We start from the raw sequence: 23,205 nt of genomic DNA, 5'->3' as shown, positions 1-23,205 counted from the left end.
CTTTTATAATGAAGGAGTGCTTGTTTGTGGCAGACATAGTACTGTGCAATGGTTGACAAGGCAGAGATGGTCCCGGCCTTGTAGATTGCAGTCTGTCACTTGTTCAGTTCAGTTGCTCAGTCATGTCCGACTATTTGTGACCCCATGGACTGCAGCATGCCAGGCCTCCCTGTCCAACACCAACTCCTGGAGCCCACCCAAACTCATGTCCATTGAGTCAGTGATGCCATCCAGCATCCTCTGTTGTCCCCTTCTCCTCCTGCCCTCAATCTTACCCAGCATCAGGGTCTTTTCAAATCAGTCAGATCTTCACATCATATGGCCAAAGTATTGGAGTTTCAGCTTCAACATCAGTCCTTCCAATGAACACCCAGGACTGATTTCCTTTAGAATGGACTGGTTGGATCTCCTTGCAGTCCAAGGGATTCTCAAGAGTCTTCTCCAACACACAGTTCAAAAGCATCAATTCTTCTGTGCTCAGCTTTCTTTATAGTGCAGCTGTCACATCCATACATGACCACTGGAAAAACCATAGCCTTGACTAGATGGACCTTTGTTGGCAAAGTAATGTCTCTGCTTTTTAATACGGTGTCTAAGTTGGTCATAACTTTCCTTCCAAGGAGTAAGCGTCTTTTAATTTCATGGCTGCAATCACAATCTGTAGTGATTTTGGAGCCCCAAATCACTTGTAGATTGCAGTCTGTCACTTGTAGTTTATTTTAAATTTAATTTTGACGCCAATGCTCTGAATCGGTGTCTTCCCAAGTTGACAGTGACCCAAAGAATTACTGAGAATATCTTTATACCTGGAAATATTTGCAGAGACTTCCAATACACTCTCTGAGGCTACCCTGTCCTTTAAGAACTGTCACCATCACTTTCCAAGTGCAGGATTAAATGCCATCATCATCTTTTTATGTATTCTGCTTCCAATTATCTGGGACTGCATGGAATACAGCATGGTGGATTCTGTATACCTAGATTGTTACCTACATGCCATTTCCTGGCACTTAGTAAACAGTTGTACCAAGTCAAGTAGTAGGGCCACCAACAGCCTTGGTTTCAGAAGCATTTCTAATGGGAGCTAAGGGGCTTTAAAGCAGTCTTTTAAAAGTGGCTAATGTCTACGCCTCATGCTTGGGTAAAATCAGATTCATTGCTTGTGAAACAGTTTGTGTAAATTATCATCATTTTAGGTAGCAAGCATGCACTCTACTGGGAGTTTCAGAATTTGGGATATGTTCTCGATAATGTAAAATGTTATAATAAAGACTTTCCATAACGCAAAATCTCTCTGTGCTCAGAATGAGCTAGCCACACACACTGGCCTAAGACAGGTGACTAGCAGATGAGCCAAAATTATTCCCAAAGAAATTCAGATGTTTCTCAGGTGCAGGTGCTATGATATTTGTATTGTGGACATATGCTCAGATGGGCTGACCCCTTGTCTTTCAGGCGGAGATTTCAGATTGCCTCTGGGCTGTCACTTTTTCCCTCTTTGGAATTTAACCCCTCCTCCCATACATACTCTGACCAGGATTGTTGTAGAGACATAAACTAAGGTGGAACTATGGAATCACCAGTGGTCTTGCAAAAAATATGCCGCTAACTCCGATTAAACATCTTTCATTGTTCTGCGTTCTCTGAAGCTCAGTCTGTCTATACTCTATATTCTGTGCCTCCCAAGGAAATACCAAAAAGTAGCTGAGATATCCTGTATTAACTCTGCAAGTGAAGTATCTGAGAGTGGCATCAAATTATTGAGCATATTAAATGTGTTTCTGTGTGTATACTTGTGACCTTGGAAAAAATAATTAACTGTTCTTTTTCAGTTCAGTTCAGTTGCTCAGTCATGTCCGACTCTTTGTGACCCCATGGACTGCAGCACGCCAGGCTTCCCTGTCCATCACCAGCTCCCAGAGCTTGCTCAAACTCATGTCCATTGAGTTGGTGATGCCATCCAACCATCTCATCCTCTGTTGTCCCCTTCTCCTCCCACCTTCAATCTTTCCCAGCATCAGGGTCTTTTCAAATGAGTCAGTTCTTTGCATCAGGTGGCCAAAGTATTGGAGTTTCAGCTTCAGTATCAGCCCTTCCAATGAACACCCAGGGCTGGTCTCTTTTAGGATGGACTGGTTGGATCTCCTTGCAGTCCAAGGGACTCTCAAGAGTCTTCTCCAACACCACAGTTCAAAAGCATCAATTCTTCAGTGCTCAGCTTTCTTTATAGTCTAACTCTCACATCCATACATGACTACTGCAAAACCATAGATTTGACTAGATGGACCTTTGTTGGCAAAGTAATGTCTCTGCTTTTTCATATGCTGTCTAGGTTGGTCAAAACTTTTCTTCCAAGGAGTAAGTGTCTTTTAATTTCATGGCTGCAATCACCATCTGCAGTGATTTTGAGCCCCCCAAAATAAAGCCTCTCATTGTTTCTATCATTTCTCCATCTATTTGCCATGATGTAATGGGACTAGATGCCATGATCTTAGTTTTCTGAATGTTGGGTTTTAAGCCAACTTTTTCACCCTCCTCTTGCACTTTCCTCAAGACACTCTTTAGTTCTTCTTTGCTTTCTGCCATAAGTGTGGTGTCAAATGCATATCTGAGGTTATTGATATTTCTCTTAGCAATCTTGATTCCAGCTTGTGCTTCATCCATTCCAGCATTTCTCATGATGTACTCTGCATAGATGTTAAATATGCAGGGTGACAATATACAGCCTTGACGTACTCCTTTTCCTATTTGGAACCAGTCTGTTGTTCCATGTCCCGTTCTAACTGTTGCTTCTTGACCTGCATACAGATTTATCAGGAGGCAGGTCAGGTGGTCTGGTATTCCCATCTCTCTCAGAATTTTCCACAGTTTGTTGTGATTTACTCAGTCAAAGGCTTTGGCATAGTCAATAAAGCAGTAGATGTTTTTCTGGAACTCTCTTGCTTTTTTGATGGTCCAATGGATGTTGGCAATTTGATCTCTGGTTCCTCTGCCTTTTCTAAAACCAGCTTGAATATCTGGAGGTTCACATTTCACATGCTACTGAAGCCTGGCTTGGAGAATTTTGAGCATTACTTGACTAGCATATGAGATGAGTGCAGTTGTGTGGTAGTTTGAGTCACCATCCCCAAACTTCTTTTAATTACTCTTTTAAGGCACTTCTCCCAGAGAAGGATTTTGAAGTCAGGGACCCATACTCAGCACTCAGTACAGTGCTCTCTTAGCAATGCCTGTCATGGACAAGGCAGCAGAAATAGTAGCATGTGTGTAGACCTGTAACATATATATAGCATGTGTGATAATCCTATAAATCCTTACTATACTTATAATTAGTACTAGATGATGGAGTGTTTAATTTTTCTTGGATTAGTCCACCTACTTTTAAAATTAGATAAATCCAACTGGGCTATAAATTGATTGAGATTACCACCTTAGTTTTTTCCATAGGTGCTAGTCAAATTTGGGATATATAGTAATTACTCAAACATGTATTAACTTGATAAAACAGTGCGATTGAATGACATTCAGTTTCGTCTCCTTAGGCTTGTATAATACCTCACAAAAAATGCAGTATTTGGAACCTGTATGTAGAGGTTTATATTAAAAATTTTACATATATTTACATAAATATATGTATCATTTTATAAATTAGTGTGTATTTATATATTATGTATTAGTTGTATGTAAAGTTATATGGTAATTTAATATAATACATATTTTATATATGCATATATAATATGCTTGTATTATATATGTATGTAATATAAAATATATTAATTATATATATGTGTGTATATATATAGAGAGAGATAGATAGATAGATATACTTAAGACACAAAGAAGAGTTAAACAAGCAGAATGTTTAGCTTGCAGGAAAGAAAATAGAGGGACTTAATAGACAAGCACATATATTTAAAAATTTATTTGTCCAAAAATAGATTTGTCCTAAGTGACCTTAAAGGTAAACTCAGGGCAGTAATTAGATTATGTGAACAGACTTTGGTAAGGAAAACTTTTCACAAATTCAGATCTGGCCAGGGTAGGAGTAATCCCCTATGGGAAATGATGAGTTCCCTTCATCAGATGTTTTTATACATGTAATAGGGATTTTAGGGGGTCAAGCATTGATGTACAATTTAAATATGGCTTTTATAGTTATCTTGAACATTAAAATATAGACTTCTTACTGATTCTAAGTTTCTTTATTTGTAAATAATAATACCTGCCTTTCCCCTCACAGGTTATTGTGCAAATAAGAGTAGATAATACAGCTGACCCTTGAATAACACGGTTTTGAACTCCATGGGTCCACTTGTGTGTGAATTTTTTTCAATGTATATAGCACCTGTATTTTCATTTTACAGACCTCTAAGCATGCGGGAAAAAGTTTGTGATTGATTAGAGATCACAATACACGGAATCAAAACTAGGGTTTTGAGACTTGATTCTATCCAGACTGTCTCAGCTTCCCTCCTTGGAGTGAATCATTTATCAATTTCTTTCCTTTTGAGGCAGAGATAGCACAACACAGATTTTCAACTGTGGGAGGTGGTGGAGGGAAGGAGCTGCACTCTGAACCCCCCCCAAACCCTCACATTGTTCAAGGGTCAACTGTATATGCAAAGTGTTGCAAAAATATAAAGTCAGTTCAGTCGGTCAGTCATGTCTGACTCTTTGTGACCCCATGAACCGCAGCATGCCAGGCCTCCCTGTCCATCACCAATTCCCGGAGTTTACCCAAACTGATGTCCATTGAGTCAGTGATGCCATCTAACATCTCATCCTCTGTCGTCCCCTTCTCCTGCCTTCAATCTTTCCCAACATCAGGGTCTTTTCAAATGAGTCAGCTCTTTGCATCAAATATTGGAGTTTCAGCTTCAACATCAGTCCTTCCAATGAATACCCAGGACTGATTTCCTTTAGGATGGACTGGTTGAATCTCCTTGCAGTCCAAGGGACTCTCAAGAGTCTTCTCCAACACTATGGTTCAAAAGCAAAATATAAAGAATAAGTAATATGATTAATTCTATTGAGCCAAAGGAAGTTACTCATTGATTAATGTGAATCAAGTCTGACTAATACCACCGTTATTCATTAGCATTTGTAAGAAACATCCAAATTAAAACACCTAAAGATAATGTATGAACTTGTATTTTTGAGATTTAAATTTACATAAGAGAGTACTGACTCACTTTAAAGGGATTTGGGTACAGGTGAATTTATTTCCCTTACATATTTATTTTTAGTTATATTTATGTATTATTTTTCTCTTACATGGAAGATCTTGGGTGATATTACAGGTTTTTGTTTGTTGGCTACTCTGATATACTATTTTGTATGTCTCAAAGGAGTTTTGTAAAAAGATAATCTGTTCCAGAAAAGTATGCCTCTTCAAATAATTTAGAATTAAAATCTTTTCATAGAAATGAATTTAGATTTCTTAGCTTTGTATATGCACATTCCTACAATAGTCTTTATTAACCTTTAAAGGACACAAGGTTTTTCTGATTGTTATGCTTTAGGCAACATGTAAAGGTGTAAGTAGGATATTGCATTGAACTTCTTAATTGCTATTTCTGCATTGAATGTGTTATTTTTCCACCTCTGTTTCAGTCATTATCCATCCACAGACTCTTCAGCTCCTGCGGGGAACTTTGGGAGAACACATTGCTTCTCTGAGTGGATAGCAAATGTAATGCAATACCTTAGATAGACTGTTTAAAAGTATAATAAGAGCCTATGAACTAGTTCTTCATGAAGACTGAGAAATGCATAAAGGAAGGCAAGGCAGTCTAGCTCTGCTTAGAGAAGTGGCATAGAGGTTGAGAACATAACAAGGTTATCACCCTGCTTTGGTTCAAATCCTAGTTCAGCCTCTGTGACCTGTGTGACCTTGCTAAGTTACTTTTAGTTTATGTTTGTCTCAACCAGTCTATCAGGAAATCAAAGATTATGGGAGCACCAGCATCATTGTATTATTCATGTAAACTACTTAAGGCAATGCTAACATATAGTAAGAACTCAATAAATGCTGATAGCTAGCTATATTTTAGAGTCCTAGATTAGATGAAGAAAACCTGAGCTCTAAGCCTGACTTGTTTGAGTTGCACGTAATCAGTTACTGCTCATAGAAATAGCATTTTCTTCATCAGCACATCATTATTCAAAACCACAGGTGCTTCTATATTGCAGAATGTAATTTCAAGGCCTCATCTATTTATCTTCACACTTAAGTGAATTTCTCTCTTTTTCTGTTATTTTTCTATTTATTTCATTTTAACATAACAATTTCTAAAGCTCTGATTATACTCTCATTATTTGTTTGATTGTAGCCTTTTAGTTGAACTTAGGCTCTTCATGGAAAAGTACTGTCTTCCACAAATATTTCCTCTGGAATTATAATCGCACTTGATACTTTATAAAACATTTTCAAGCCCAGTGTTGCACTAATCCTCAAAACATCTTGTGAAATAGGAATTTTTATTCTTATTTTGTGATGAGAAAACTGATAATGTAGTTAATGGAGTAAAATTAAGCTAGGTTATTTATTCAAGTTGTTAATTTCTGCTGCTGCTGCTAAGTCTCTTCAGTCGTGTCCGATTCTGTGTGACCCCATGGACGGCTGGCCACCAGGCTCCTCTGACCACGGGATTCTCTAGGCAAGCATACTGGAGTGCTTATTTCTAGACCACGCAAATTAATGAATTATATGTGTGCATTTGTGAGAAGAGAGGAGGTTTTTCCCTTGTGCAGTATTTTGTACAAAACAATGCAGAAATTTTTTAAAATTTGAAAAAAAAATAAAGGAACCATATATTACTTGAATTCTTGTATGCTTTTTTTCTCTTCTTCATAGAATGGAGGGATTTTTGTCTTTTTTTTTGCCATACTATGCAGCTTGTGGAATCTTGGTTCCTTGCCAGTGAGAGCATGGAGTCCTAACCACCGCACTGCCAGAGAATTCTTGAATGGAGGAGATTTCAATATGACAAATGTCAGCCTGCTACAGCCACCCTTAGATGTCCCTGGGTTCCTTGAATTAGCACAGTGTGTCAGTGAGAGAGACTCTTAGCAGTGCGTCTATTGGCTTTTTTTGTTGTTAGATTCATAGTTGTTACATAGCAGGTCTTATTTATCCTGAGACTAGAAGAAATTTCATGAAATTTTATTACTTTATTTATTCAGCAATTATTTATTGGGCACCTAGGATATGTCAGGTAGGGAGGTACCTCTTTATTTAGTAACCATGGATTGTCAGCTCTTGTCTGGCTCTCTGTTCTGCATCACTGAACACAGACTTGTTCTTTGTTGTCATGACATCTACACACATTTATACATTCAGTGAGTATTTATTGAGTATCTACTATGAGTCACTAGGGATAAGATAGTAGAGAAAAAGGATAAAAGTCATTGCTGTCATGAGAACCACTTGTGAGGAGGAAGCAGACAGAAAAGGAAGATAGTTGAGTGAAATATATAATGTTAAATTTTTTTCATTGTTAATATGAAAGGGGAGATAAGAAATGTTGGGAAATTTTGGATAATTTGACCATGAAAAGCCTCACTGTGAGGTTGATTATTGGATCATTACTAGAAAAAAGTGACGGAGCCAACTGTGGGTGTCAGTGGAAGGAAAAATAAGTACAAGGCCTAAGGTGGGGACATGGCTGATGTGTTTGAAGAATACTGAAGAGGAAAGTGTGGTTGAAATAAGTCATCAAGAGAGAGTGGTGGGACATGAGGCCAGAAAGACAGCAGGACACCAAACCCTGTAGAACCTTGTAGGTCATTGTGAGGGCTTCGACTTTAACTCTGAGTAAGGTGGTAGGCCGCTGGAGGGTCCAGAGCACATGAGTGACATGATCTAATTGACATGTTAACAGAATCACTGAGGCTGTTGTGTTAAGGATAGACTGCATTATCGTGGAGAATCTTGGAGAGATCAAGTGAGAGAATCTTGGCTTGGACCAGAGTAGTGGTAATGGGAGGATGAGAAGTGGTCAGATGATGGATGTATTTTAAAAGTGCACCCTATGTGACTTGCTGATGGACCAATTATGAAATGCAAGAGAAAAAGGGGAAGATCAGGATGATGTCAAAGTTTTTGACTTAAACACCTAGACGGCTGGAGCTGCCATTAACAACCTGAGGAACATCATTACCTGTCATCATTTTCTCTGTCACAGATTAAGAAGAGATAACTTCAACAATTTGAACATAGTGATAGGATACCACATAATTTTGGTAATTGATAGTATTTTATCCAAGGGACAGTTTGGAGACTTAAGTTTCATTTTTGAATATTCCATAAACTAGCCATTTGGTGTAGGTTAAGCCACTTTAAATCTCAAACTTACTTATTCTTAATAAGACTGACTGGTACATCTCTTAAGAAACCTTCTCTAATGTCATTGTCCAAAAAATATCAATTTCTCCACTGCCATCCTCTATGGTAGTGCTGGTGGTTTAGTCGTTAAGTCATGTCCAACTCTTGCGACCCCATGGACTGTGGCCTTGACTCTGTCCATGAGATTTTCCAGGCAAGAATACTGCAGTGGGTTGCCATTTCCTTCTCCAGCCCTACTCTATACCTTTTATTAATATAAACTTCTGTTATTCCACATATTTATATTTTGAATGTTGCCATATCTGTTGTCCTTACTAGACCATGTGCTCCTCGATTCAAACAAAAACTTGCATCTTGTGAATTTTGTATCCTGCACTGTAATACAGATTAGACACATAACTACTTGTTTTATATGATTTTCTAGTTTAACAAAAAGATGAACATTCATATTTTCTCATGAAATTGATCTTCATAATATAGCATAGGAATAGGTAGGAAGCATTAGTATTATTGGGCTTCCCTGGTGGCCCAGTGCTGGAGTCCACCTGCCAATGCAGAACGCATGGGTTCGATCCCCGGGTTGAGAAGGTCCCCTGGAGAAGGAAGTGGCAACCCACTCCAGTGCTCCTGCCTGGGAAATCCCATGGACACAGGAGCCTGGCAGGGCTGCAGTCCATGGGGTCACAAAAGAGTCAGACATGACTTAGCAACTGAACAACAACATTAATACTATTGATTTGAAAAACTGAGCCACATTTTTGGAAGATGGATAGTCACAAGGAAAAGGAACTTTGCTTTCAAGGTCTATTCTTTTAACCACATAATTTATTCAGCCATTGTATGATTTGATCGTGCTTTTGATTATTCTTTGGAAACTAAAATTTTGACTTAGAAATGACATAATTACTTTTTGATTTTGTTGCTTTCTATTCAATTACTTACATCCTTATAAATTTCATTTAATAGGATAATTTACTTCCAATTCAGTTTATATTTATTGATTTTTCCCCCAAAGAAATACAGTTCTGTACTACATATAAAAAATTTTATTTAGTTTTGACTGCTCTGGGTCTCTGTTGCTGCGTGTGCAAGCAGAGGCTCCTCTCCAGTTGCGGTGCATGGGTGTCTCACTGTAGTGGCTGCTCTTGTTGCGGCTCATGGGCCCTAGAGCTCAGGCTCTGTAGGTGTGGCATGCCAGCTCAGTTGTCCCATGGCATGTGGAATCTTCCTGGACCAGGACTCAAACCTGTGCCCCCTGCATTGTCAGGCCGGTTCTTAACCACTGACCACTCAGTTCAGTTCATTTGCTCATTTGTGTCTGACTCTTTGCGACCCCGTGAACCGCAGCACACCAGGCCTCCCTGTCCATCACCAACTGCCAGAGTCTACCTAAACCCATGTCCATTGAGTCGGTAATGCCATCTAACCATCTCATCCTCTGTGGTCCCCTTCTCCTCCTGCCCTCAATCTTTCCCAGCATCAGGGTCTTTTCAAAGGAGTCAGCTCTTTGCATCAGGTGGCCAAAGTATTGGAGTTTCAGCTTCAACATCAGTCCTTCCAATGAACACCCAGGACTGATCTCCTTTAGGATGGACTGGTTGGATCTCCTTGCAGTCCAGGGGACTCTCAGGAGTCTTCTCCAACACCGCAGATCAAAGCATCAATTCTTTGGCGCTCAGCTTTCTTTATAGTTCAACTCTCACATCCATACATGAATACTGGGAAAACCATAGCCTTGACTAGATGGACCTTTGTTTTTTTGTTTTGTTTTGTCTCTGCTTTTTAATATGGTGTCTAGGTTGGTCATAACTTTCTTTCCAAGGAGTAAGTGTCTTTTAATTTCATGGCTGCAATCACCATCTGCAGTGATTTTGGAGCCCAGAAAAATAAAGTCAGCCACTGTTTCCCCATCTATTTGCCATCACCTGACCACTGACCACTAGGGAAGTCCAAAAATGCTTTTTTTAAAAAATTATTTTATTTTGAAATAATTTTTGACTCAGAGGAAAGCTGAAAAAATAGAGTGGGTTTCCATATGCCCCTTACCCAGCTTCCCTTAATGTTAATTTCCTATATCACCGTATTTTGATTATTGAGACCTGGAAATGGCTATATAGAAATTCTGTTAACTAGTCTACAGACCCTTTTAGAATTTCATTGGTTTTCTACTTCTCTTTTTTCTGGCTCAGGATCCAGTGCAGGACCCCTCTTTGTATTCCGTTGTTACATCTTGTCATATCCCTGGTCTGTCATTCTTTCCTTATCTTCCATGATCTTGTCACTTTCGAATACTAATTCTCAGTTATTTTGCAGAATGTTTGAATGAAGTTTCCTGATGTTTGGATTCAGGACATGCAGAAAAATACGCCACTGAATAAATAAGCTTAGGATACATTTGTTCAAAAAAGTAGCCATATGTCATATATAAATATAAATCTTATTTATTTTTCATTGGAGGATAATTGCTTTACAGTGTTGTGTTGGTTTCTGCCATACAACAGTGTGAATCAGTCATAAGTATACATATATCCTTCCCTTTTGAACCTCCCTCCCACTCCTCTACCATCACACCCCTATAGGTCATCATAAAACACTAGTCTGAGCTCCCTGTGTTATACAGCAGCTTTGCACTAGCTATCTGTTTTACTCATGATAATGTATATATGTCAAAGCTACTTTCTCAATCTGTCCCACTCTCTTCTTCCCCTGCTGTCTCCACAAGTTTGTTCTCAACATCTGCCTCTCCATTCCTGTCCTGAAATTAGGTTCATCAGTGCCATTTTTCTAGATTTCATATATATGTGTTAATGTACGATATTTGTTTTTCTATTTCTGACTGACTTCCCTTTGTATAACAGGCTCTAGGTTCATCCACCTCGGTTCAGTTGACACTGATTTATTCCTTTTTGTGGCTGAGTAATCCTCCATTGTATCTATGTTCCACAGTAAGGAGATTCCTTAAAATCTAGGAATAAAACTACCATATGACCCAGAAACCTCACTACTGGGCATATACCTTGAGAAAACTAGAATTCAAAACGACACATGTACCCCAATGTTCATTGCAGCACTATTTACAATAGCTAGGACATGGAAGCAACCTATGTGTCTATTGACAGATGACTAAAAGAAATTGTGGTATATAAATAATCTTATATTTTGAATAGTCTTGGTCTGATACTTTTTCCCCAGTTCAAATGTACTGAGGATTTTTCATTCACAAATAAAAAGATGTCATTAAATCAAAGAGAAAAAAAAATGGAAAATATGCAGTAAAAATATACTGTTAGGTGCCTTGGGAAATACAAAGAAATGCAAGCCATAATCCTTCACTTCAAATACTGTACAATCAGGCTAAGTTGGCAAGATAGAGTTTGTTCAATATTTCACTTTGTTCACTATTGAAATGTATAAGCACAAAAGATTAAATAGCATATTAAAACAACATATTAAAGAAGGATTACTCTATCATTTAAGTCATTGAATCAATTAAGAGTCTTTTTAATGACTTACACAAAAGTTAACTTTTTTGGCATATATAGGCTGAAAAGCCCAGATCTCCAGATCTGCTGGAAACAAGGCTTTAAAAATATCATCAATGGTTTATTCTTTTCCATCTCTGTTCCCTACCTGCTATTTTGTCAACTTTATTTCTAGTCCTCATGTGTTAGCAGGGTGGCAGCAGTAACTCTGGTCTCAGTCTTCTTGGTTTTTAGGGACAGTAGAAAAGAAGAATCACTTTCCCAGAAACAATAGCATATACCTTTCTGTATCTTGTTTAGTCTGAGTCCCTGCACGTTCCCGAACCAGTAGCTATGGCCCAAGGAAAACAGTGTTAGGATTGCCTTAGGCTTGGATCACTCTTCCTTTACACATGGATGTCACCAGATGGTCAATACTGAAATCAGCCGAAGATGGAGAAGCTCTATACAGTCAGCAAAAACAAGACTGGGAGCTGACTGTGGCTCGGATCATGCACTCCTTATTGCAAAATTAAGACATATATTGAAGAAAGTAGGGAAAACCACTAGACCCTTCAGGTATGCCCTAAATCAAATCCCTAACAATTATACAGTGGAAGTGAGAAATAGATTCAAGGGATTAGATCTGATAAACATGGTGCCTGAGGAACTATGGACAGAGGTTCATGACATTGTACAGGAGGACAGGGATCAAGATCATCCCCAAGAAAAAGAAAGGCAAAAAGGCAAAATGGTTGTCTGAGGAGGCCTTACAAACAGCTGAGAAAAGAAGACAAGTGAAAAGCAAAGGAGAAAAGGAAAGATATACCCATTTAAATGCAGAGTTCTAACGAATAGCAAGGAGAGATAAGAAAACCTTCATCAGTTATCACTGCAAAGAAATAGAGGAAAACAATAGCATGGGAAGGACTAGAGATGTCTTCAAGAAAATCAGAGATACCAAGGGAACATTTCATGCAAAGATGGGCACAATAAAGGACAAAAATGGTAGGGACCTAATAGAAGAAGAAGATACTGAGAAGAGGTGGCAAGAATACACAGAAGAACTGTCCAGAAAAGATCTTCAGGACCCAGATAACCACGATGGTGTGATCCCTCACCTAGAGCCAGATATCCTGGAATGTGAGGTCAAATGGGCCTTAGGAAGCATCACTACGAACAAAGCTTAGTGAAGGTGATGGAATTCCAGTTGAGTTATTTCAAATCCTGAAAGATGATGCTGTGAAAGTGCTGCACTCAATATGCCAGCAAATCTGGAAAATTCAGCAGTGCCACAGGACTGGAAAAGGTCAGTGTTCATTCCAATCCCGAAGAAAGGCAATGCCAAAGAATGCTCAAACTAGCACACAATCTCACACTCATTGCACTCATCTCACACATTAGTAAGTTAATGCTCAGAATTCTCCAAGCCAGGCTTTAGCAGTATGTTAAATGTGAACTTCCAGATGTTCAAGCTGGATTTAGAAAAGGCAGAGGAACCAGAGATCAAATTGCCAACATCCTTGGATCATCAAAATAGCAAGAGAGTTCCAAAAAACACCTACTTCTGCTTTATTGACTATGCCAAAGCCTTTGACTGTGCAGATCACAGCAAACTCTGCAAAATTATTAAAGAGATGGGAATACCAGACCACCTGACCTGCCTGGTGATAAATCTGTATTCAGATCAAGAAGCAACAGTTACTACTGGACATGGAACAACAGACTGGTTCCAAAATGGGAAAGGAGTACGTCAAGGCTGTATATTGTCACCCTGCTTATTTAACGTATATGCAGAGTACATCATGAGAAATGCCAGGCTGGATGAAGCACAAACTGGAATCAAAGGCTAGATGAAGCACAAACTGGAATCAAGATTGCCAGGAGAAATGTCAATAACCTCAGATATGCAGATGACATCACCCTTATGGCAGAAAGCGAACGAGAACTAAAGATCCTCATGATGAAAGTTGAAGAGAAGAGTGAAAAAGTTGGCTTAAAACGCAACATCCAGAAAACTAAAATTATGGCATCTGGTCCCATCCCTTTATGGCAAATAGATGGGGAAACAATGGAAACAGTGAGAGACTTTATTTGGGGGGCTCCAAAATCACTACAGATGGTGACTGCAGCCATGAAATTACAAGACACCTGCTCCTTGGAAGAAAAGCTATGACCAACCTAGACAGCCTATTAAAAAGCAGAGACAAAACAAACAAACAAAACAAAGGTCCATCTAGTCAGGGCTATGGTTTTTCCAGTAGTCGTATATGGATGCGAGAGTTGGACTATAAAGAAAGCTGAGTGCTGAAGAATTGATGCTTTTGAATTGTGGTGTTAGAGAAGACTCTTGAGATTCCCTTGGACTGCAAGGAGATCCAACCAGTCCATCCTAAAGGAAATCAGCCCTGGGTGTTCATTGGAAGGCTGATGCTGAAGCTGAAACTCCAATCCTTTGGCTGGCTGATGTGAAGAACTGACTCATTGGAAAAGACTGATGCTGAGAAAGATTGAGGGCAGGATGAGAAGGGCACGAGAGAGGATGAGATGGTTGGATGGCATCACCAACTCGATGGACATGAGTTTGAGTAAGCTCCAGGAATTGGTGATGGACAGGCAGGCCTGTCGTGCTGCAGTCCATGGGGTAGCAAAGAGTCGGACATGAGCGAGTGACTGAACTGAACTGAAGGCTTGTATCACAGAGCCTCTTTCACAGGAGACACGTGACAAAGGAGAGAAGAGTTGTTTTATTTTCAGAGGGAAATAGAGGAATGTGATTATGGGAAGCAGGGTAAATGAATGCTAAATAATAAAAACAACAGGTATTTACTCTAACCCCTAAATGTGAATTGGCTTAAATTTAGAGGGTAAATGCCTCTCAACATTTGACACAAACTGCTTACTTTAATAAAGAGTATGTTTATATTCAAACAACTGGCTCACCCATGCTTAGATCATGGAAGAGACTTATGCAATTAAATTATATTGAACTGTTACTCCATGGTGATGTATCTTCTTTTCTGCTAAAATTAATATCCACATTGTCCTTTCATCTAATTATCAGTCTCCTTGATTGTATTTCTTAGCAGTTTCTCCCTATTAAGCCAGAATATCAGTACTCTGACTACATGTATTCTTCCAGTCTAGGTTGTAGTGTCCACATTTTTGAAGCTGTTCTTAACTTTGTACTCTAAAGTTTTTTATTTTTCCTAGCAGGAAGCCATTTTGCAAATTGCCTAACCAGGATAGACAATGTGTTTTTCTGCCTTTTTTGAAAACTGCTACTCAAGTTATACATCACTGGTATGTCCTAGAAAATCTGCGTTTGCACTCCTTTTCAGTTGACTTTGTTATGAAATGATTGGCAGGAAAGGTAATAAAGATTTTGTCAATACCATTTGGAAAAAGAATACTGTCACAGTTCAGTGTAGTCTTCGTTGGAAGATGGTGTTGGATAAAATGACCACTCAGGCTTTCTTCCAGCCATAAAGCAGGATGGAACTTAATGCCGCAGCACAAATAAGCTGCTGCCACAGCTGGACCCCTGGTAAATGCCTTTTGATGATGGTGATTAAATAAAGGTCAAAGAATATCACTGCCTCCTAATGGTAGTCATCACACATCAGCTTTTCTCCCAGTGCCTTTGAAAATACCACTTGAAAAGACTATTAAAAATATGGGTTTTGTTTAGGCAGCAAATGTTCTCATTAGGCATCTCAAGGTTTCTTCAGAAAAATAAAACAAATGTTAGGGTTCTGAGTACTAGATTGTAGGTTTAAAAGAAAACTAAATGTAACCTTTTGTTATGTAAAATAATAAACTCTTAAGATAACCATAAAGACTTTCTTTTAACACAAAGTGTGTCTCTATTTTCTGCTACTGCTACTGCTAAGTTGCTTCAGTTGTGTCCGCCTCTGTGCGACCCCATAGACGGCAGCCCACCAGGCTCCCCTCGTCCCTGGGATTCTCCAGGCAAGAACACTGGAGCGGGTTGCCATTTCCTCCTCCAATGCACGAAAGTGAAAAGTGAAAGTGAAGTCGCTCAGTCCTGTCCGACTGTTCGCAACCCCGTGGACTGCAGCCTACCAGGCTCCTCCGTCCATGGGATTTTCCAGGCAAGAGTACTGGAGTGGGATGCCATTGCCTTCTATTTTCTAGAAACAGTTATGTGCTATGACCAGACATCTATTGGGCGGGGAGAGTGGGGACGGACACTTTAATAAAGAAGAAGTTAACAGTGCTTAATTTCTAGTGGAAAGTGAAGAGGTTTCTAAAGAGGATTGTTTCTATTCTTTAGGGGTAAGCTTGACTATATAAAAAATTATTATAATACTTTTAAAATAACTGCCTACCAAATTGTTTCTATACTTTTAATGTCTGGGGTCTCATCATTGGGAGAAGTTTCAGTCTTGCTTTTTCAATATTCTAAGAAAAATCAGATGGGAAGCACCTGTTTTCTTTCATATTACTTGTGCCTTTCCTTGCCAGTGACATGAGTCTTACAACTGCCAGTGGAAGGCAGAAAGGCTGTCCAATTTGTAAGCAAAACTTTGATTACATATTTGTACTCTGCTGCCATGAATTCAGATATGCAGATGATACCACTCTAATGGCAGGAAGCAAAGAGGCACTGAAGAGCCTCTTGATGAGGGTGAAGGAGGAAAATGAAAAAGCCGGCTTAAAACTCCGTATTATAAAACTAAGATCCTTCATGGCACACAGAAGGGGAAAAGGTGGAAGCAATGACAGTTTTCCTCTTCTTGTGTTCTAAAGTCACTGTGGACTGTGACTGCAGCCATGAAATCAGAAGACAGTTGCTTCTTTGCAGCAAAGTTATGACAAACCCAACCAGTATGTTAGAAAGCAAAGACTTCACTTTACCAACAAAGGTCCGTATAGTAAAGGCTATGGTCTTTCCAGTATTCATGTACGAATGCAAGAGCTGGACCATAAAGAATACTGAGTGATGAAGAATTGATGCTTTCAAACCGTGATGTTGGGGAAGACTCTTGAGAGTCCCTTGGACAGCAAGGTGATAAAACCAGTTAATCCTAAAGAAATTGACCCTGAATACTCATTGGAAATACTGATGCTAAAGCTGAAGCTCCAATACTTTGGTCACCTGTTGCAAACAGCCCACTCACTGGAAAAGACCCTGATTCTGGGAAAGATTGAAGGCAGAAAGAGAAGGAGGTGACAGAGGATGAGATGGTTGGATGGCATCATCAATTCAATAGATATGAACTTGGGCAAACTCCAGGAGATGGTGAGGGATGGAGAACCCTGGAGTGTTGCAGTCCACAGGATCGCCAAGAGTCAGACACAACTTTGTGACGGAACAACAACAAAATCGTGAATTCAGCAAGAAATACATACATATTTTATTTCATGTGAATTGCAGACCAACATCTCCTTAGTAATGACAATGTTATGGACTATGTAATCTAGAGAATTCTTCTATTTACCAGATAAATTGGCACCCCGATGTGCCAGGGGATCATTGCTACTCAAAGCTTTCTTGGAAGGCTAAGCTTTTCAGTACCTGATTATGGACAGCAGCATGCAATCGGATGTATAGATTTCAGAGGCTAAGAAACATTTATGTTAATCTAAAGAAGTGCATTTTTACAAGATCCTTATGAGCCTTTAAGTTTAAGAAACACTTCTTTAGATTACAGTTGTTTGGAATATGAACTCTGAAGATGGATTGTGAGGTGAAGTGAAACTGAAAGTTGCTCAGTTGTATCCAACTCTTTGTGATCCTGTGAAATATACAGTGCATGGGATTCTCCAGGCCAGAATACTGGAGTGGGTATCCTTTCCCTTCTCCAGGGGATCTTCCCAACCCTACCTGGGATATAACATTTCAGCTCCAACAATCCCAAACTATATCAGGAGTAGACAGACTATAGCTGGTATTCCCAATCTGGCCTACTGCCTGTTTTTTAATGACTTGTAATTTAAGAATATTTGTAGATTTGTAGAAACTTTTTTTTAAATGGTGACACATGAAAATTATATATGAAGTTTGTTTCTGTGTCCATAAATAAAGTTTTATTGGAACACAGCTATGCTCATTTATTTATGTACCATCTGTGGTTGCTTGTATGCTACATTACCAGAGCTAAGTAGTTGCCACAAAGACCCTATGTTCTGCAAAGCCAAAACTTTTACTATCTGGCCCTTTACAGAAAAAGTTTCCCTTCCTCTGAGCTAAGCAATCTTAGTTAAATCACGTAAATTCTTTGTGTTTCAGTTTTCCCATCTGTAAAATGAGCATAATAGATAATACCTGTGGCATAGAATTGTCATGAGAGAATAAAGAGGCAGCATAGTGTAATGGTTTACAAGCACAGATTCTGGAGCCAAAATGAATTTAATCTTGGTCTGCCATTTAATAGCTTTTGGCCTAGGCAAGTTATATGACCTCTCTGTGCCTTAGTGTCCTTACCTATGAAATAAGGAAAATATGTACTAGTCCCTACTTTATTGGGCTTCCTTTGTGGCTCAGATGGTAAAGAATCTGCCTGCAGTGCAGGAGACCTGGGTTCAGTCCCTAGGTTGGGAAGATCCCCTGGAGAAGGGAATAGCAACCCAGTCTAGCATTCTTGCCTGGAGAATCCCATGAACAGAGGACCCTTGTGAGCTACAGTCCATGGGGTGGAAGAGTCAGACACAACTGAGGAACTACCAAACACACACACACACACACACACACACACACACACACCCGTGCACACACCCCTACGTTATTGGTTGCTGTAAAAATTAGCACAGTTCAGTTCAGTTCAGTCAGTCAGTGGTGTTCGACTCTTTGTGACCCTGTGGACTGCAGCAATCCAGGCCTCCCGGTCTATCACCAACTCCTGGAGGTTACTCAAACTCATGTCCATTGAGTTGGTGATGCCATCCAACCATCTCATCCTGTCATCCCCCTCATCCTCTTCTTCCTTCATCTTTCCCAGCCTCAGGGTCTTTTCCAATGAGTCAGTTCTTCGAATTAGGTGGCCAAAGTATTGGAGTTTCAGCTTCAGCATCACTCCTTCTGGTGAATATTCAGGACTGATTTCCTTTAAGATGGACTGGTTGTATCTCTTAGCTGTCCAAGGGACTCTCAAGAGTCCTCTCCAACACCACAGTTCAAAAGCATCAGTTCTTCAGTGCTAAGCTTGCTTTATAGTCCAATTGTCACATCCATACATGACTACTGGAAAAACCATAGCTTTGACTAGACAGACCTCTGTTGGCAAAGTAATGTCTCTGCTTTTAAAATGCTCTCTAGGTTGGTCATAACTTTTCTTCCAAGGAACAAGTGTCTTTTAATTTCATGGCTGCAGTCACCATCTGCAGTGATATCGGAGCCCCCAAAATTAAGCCTCTCACTGTTTCCATTGTTTCCCCATCTATTTGCCATGAAGGGATGGGACCAGATGCCATGATCTTTGTTTTCTGAATGTTGAGCTTTAAGCCACCTTTTTCATTCTCCTCTTTCACTTTTCATCAAGAGGCTCTTTAGTTCTTTTTCACTTTCTGCCATAAGGGTGGTGTCGTCTGCATATCTGAGGTTTTGATATTTCTCTTGGCAATCTTGATTCCAGCTTGTGCTTCATCGAGTCCAGCATTTCTCATGATTGTACTCTGGATATATGTTAAATAAGCAGGGCGACAGTATACATCCTTGACGTACTCCTTTCCCAATTTTGAACCAGTCTGTTGTTCCATGTCCAGTTCTAACTGTTGCTTCTTGACATGCATACAGATTTCTCAGGAGGCAGGTCAGGTGGTTTGATATGCCCATCTCTTGAAAAATTTTATAGAGTTTGTTGTGATCTGCACAGTCAAATGCTTTGGCATAGTCAATAAAGCAGAAATAGGTGTTTTTTGTAACGTTCTTGCTTTTTTGATGATCCAACAGATGTTGGCAATTTGATCTCTGGTTCCTCTGCCTTTTCTAAATCCAGCTTGAACATCTGAAAGTTCACAGTTAACGTACTGTTGAAGCCTGGCTTGGAAAATTTTGAGCATTACTTTGCTAGTGTGTCAGATGAGCATAATTGTGCAGTAGTTTGAGCATTTTTTGGCATTGCCTTTGGGATTGGAATGAAAACTGACTTTTTTCCAATCTTGTGGCCACTGCTGAGTTTTCCAAATTTGCTGGCATATTGAGTGCAGGACTTTCCCAGCATCATCTTTCAGGATTTGAAATAGCTCAACTGGAATTCCCTCACCTCCACTAGCTTTGTTCATAGTGATGCTTCTTAAGGCCCACTTGACTTCCCATTCCAGGATTCTGTCTCTAGGTGAGTGATCACAACATCATGATTATCTAGGTTGTGAAGGTCTTTTTTGTACAGTTCTTCTGTGTATTTTTGCCACCTCTTCTTAATATCTTCTGCTTCTATTAGGTCCATACCATTTTTGTCTTTTATTGTACCCATCTTTGCATGAAATGTTCCCTTGGTATCTCTAATTTTCTTGAAGAGATCTCTAGTCTTTCCCATTCTGTTGTTTTCCTCTATTTCTTTGCACTGATCACTGAAGAAGGCTTTCTTATCTCTCCTTGCTATTCTTTGGAACTCTGCATTCAAATGGGTATATCTTTCCTTTTCTCCCTTGCCTTTTGCTTCCCTTCTTTTCTCAGCTATTGGTATAGTCTCCTCAGACAACTGGTTTGCCTTTTTTGCATTTCTTTTTCTTGGGTATGAAACATTAGCACAGGTGAATAATATCAGTGAGTATCTGGTGTTGCTACTGTAATTTTTTTACTCTTGATGGTAGTGTGGTGATTGTTTTTACCCCCCCTCTTTATAGTAATACAGTTATAGGATTTTCCTAAGAATTAAATCACATAGTCCAGGTGAAGTTTATGGCATTCCATTCAATAAGTGTTAGCTGCTATTGTTATTGATATGTACATTTTCAGTCATAATGTGCTGGTGTATGTATAATTCTCATGTTGGCTGGGATTGGCATATTGTCAGAATAAAAGGGAGGAGAAGCAAAGTCATATAGAAAGGCCTTCCATAGGATTAACATATAATATTTATTTATGTATTTAAATTCATTGGTGACACTAACCCTAACCCAGTAACTATTAGTAGCAGTATATGTAAGTGACCTTGTTGTATAAATAGGGGAGAACAGTTTATTGTTAGTGTATGAATTTTATGTAGCAAGCAATTCTGCAAGGATTGAGTACAACCAAAGGAGCTCCTCATTTGGGGGCTTATAATGTTATTTCACATAGCACAGTGGCAAACCCCTAACCAAATTATCATTAAGTTTGAGTCCAAGTAGATTACTTTTTACTGTATTCTGTACTTTAGGTCACCTCAAATCACCAAAAGTTGATGTTTGGGGAAAAAAGAAATATTAATTCACATTTGCAATGCAGAGTAAAAGGATAATAAAAATATCTCATAGTTGAATTCTTTCATGTATGAACAGTAAGTAAGAAAATGTTTGTCAGAAAGCACCTATGGAAAAAAAAAAAGCTGAAGCACTGTAATTGATTGAAAGAGACTTTTTGTTTAGAGATTAAACACTTGACTAAATTCAGAGAAAGAATAATTTAGGATAGGGATGGGTCTGAAAGCATGAGAAGCTGGCCAGTGGTCCCCGATGCCTTTGAGCTAGTCAATAGTTAAATTTAATATAATCTATATGATTAATTTTTGAAAATAATTTGATTATTAGAGAGAACTGTTATGTAATTTTCCTACTGCTTATTTATTGTTATAAACCCGTTATAACTTTAAGCAGTGAGAAAAGGTTTTCTTTCAAGTGAGGGTTAAAAATTAGAATTAGTTTCTAAGAGAAGTTAAAGAATATATGTGTATGTGTATGTGAGTTTGTGTATAATTCAGAAGTAGGAAATTAAATATTCTACTGCATTTAAACAATATATGACACTTTTAGTTCCTTATCTAATTTCAGTCTTATACTTTAGACGAATTCTAGATATTCTTTATTGAGCATAACAGCCATTAAATATCCACTTCCTCAGAAGAGGAGAAAAAAGGTGACTTTTCTCTAGATTAATCACTTTTATAACTCCATCCTAACTTAATATTGGGCTTCCCTTGTGGCTCAGCTGGTAAAGAATCCGCCTGCAATGCAGAAAACCTAGATTAAAACATGTATTATCAATAATTAGCTTTTTTGATCTAAACATTTAGTGTGTACTCTGAATAGTACTATGTAAATATATTTTATACTGTTCATTTCTCTAGGACTGTGCTTGTTTAAATTATTGTTGGATGTTGATACCAGCCATACACGGCTGAGAACTTAGTGCATGCTGCCATGCTTCTCTGCCTTTCGGAATCAAAAATCAAAGTCTTTCATTCACGTCCCATTGATATACTATATGCAATGTCTCATCTACCTAATAAGTCTTTATTATTCTCTCTAGTGTAACTTTTGATTTTCTCATTACATATTCTCAGCTGCTAATTAGAAGCAATTGCTCACATTGAATTCACATACTGGGCTGCCACATTACATAATTCCTGGGTACACCATTGTCTCCCTGGGATTGTGCAGTCCACAACCTGCCTGGCATACATGGCAACCATAAGCAAATTAAATTTTTGATATTTATGTTTACTATTTATAGCTTGCTAATTACTTCATATATGTTAGCTTTTGCATAAAGATCCAAGATTTACTTTCATGAACTCAGATGCTGTAAATTTAGTCAGTATTCAGATTTGTTTTTTTCTGAAACTTTATAGTTATTTCTGAACCACAGGAAGCACTTGAGAATATAAAGGTCTGTATTCAAGAATTTCATCACAAAAGGTTAAAGTTTCTAACTTGATTTAGAGAACAAACTTAAGAGACTTTACTGGAAATGTAAATAGTTTTGGCTTATTTACAGTGCAGTGTTTTCAGTTGTGAAGTTGGCTAGCTATGTAGGCGGAAGCTGTAGGAGTTGTGACAGTCAGTATATTACATTTTGCCACTTCTTGACTTTTCTACATTTTTAACAATCATTGTAGCAATGCCTTAAGTTTCTGGAATGCTCTTCTCCCACAGTAGTTTCCAAAGAGCTAATTTTTGTTCATTAATTACCAAACTCTGTGTGATAAGCAACTGAGAAGCGATGGGAAGAAGATGAAGAAAAAAAGAAACCCTAGAAGGTCACCTTGACTTTGTTAGCATTGCCCTCAATATGCAGAGGCAGCCCAGATATTTTGCTTCTCTGCATTATGATGTTTCTCAAATCCTCTTGCTTGTAAAATTCAAATCTATCATAGCTATTTCACTCGCTCCATTTTCTTTTCTCAATTCCTTTTAGTAAAGGCCTGATAGAAATAGGCCTTTATATTTATTAGGTTTATGAAAAATAATAACTGCTCTGAATATACTAATGCCCTTTTTTAAAGGATCCTT

General features: G+C 38.7%; 1 protein-coding gene and 1 long non-coding RNA gene across 3 annotated transcripts in view; both read left to right on the top strand.

Moving 5' to 3' along the window:
* OXR1 (oxidation resistance 1) overlaps nt 1–23,205 on the top strand; it is a 458,954-nt gene that overhangs the window by 136,457 nt on the left and 299,292 nt on the right. The window lies entirely within an intron of this gene.
* Nucleotides 10,869–22,834, top strand: LOC120879093. The gene is made up of 3 exons (XR_005724703.1): nt 10,869–11,156; nt 20,450–20,455; nt 22,824–22,834. It is a non-coding gene; the product is annotated as an uncharacterized LOC120879093 (long non-coding RNA).

Source organism: Oryx dammah, unplaced genomic scaffold (assembly GCF_014754425.2).
Source record: "Oryx dammah isolate SB20612 unplaced genomic scaffold, SCBI_Odam_1.1 HiC_scaffold_19, whole genome shotgun sequence".
NCBI lineage: Eukaryota > Metazoa > Chordata > Mammalia > Artiodactyla > Bovidae > Oryx > Oryx dammah.
The sequence above is the reverse complement of the archived record's forward strand: the minus strand, read 5'-3'. Positions and strand labels throughout refer to the sequence as shown.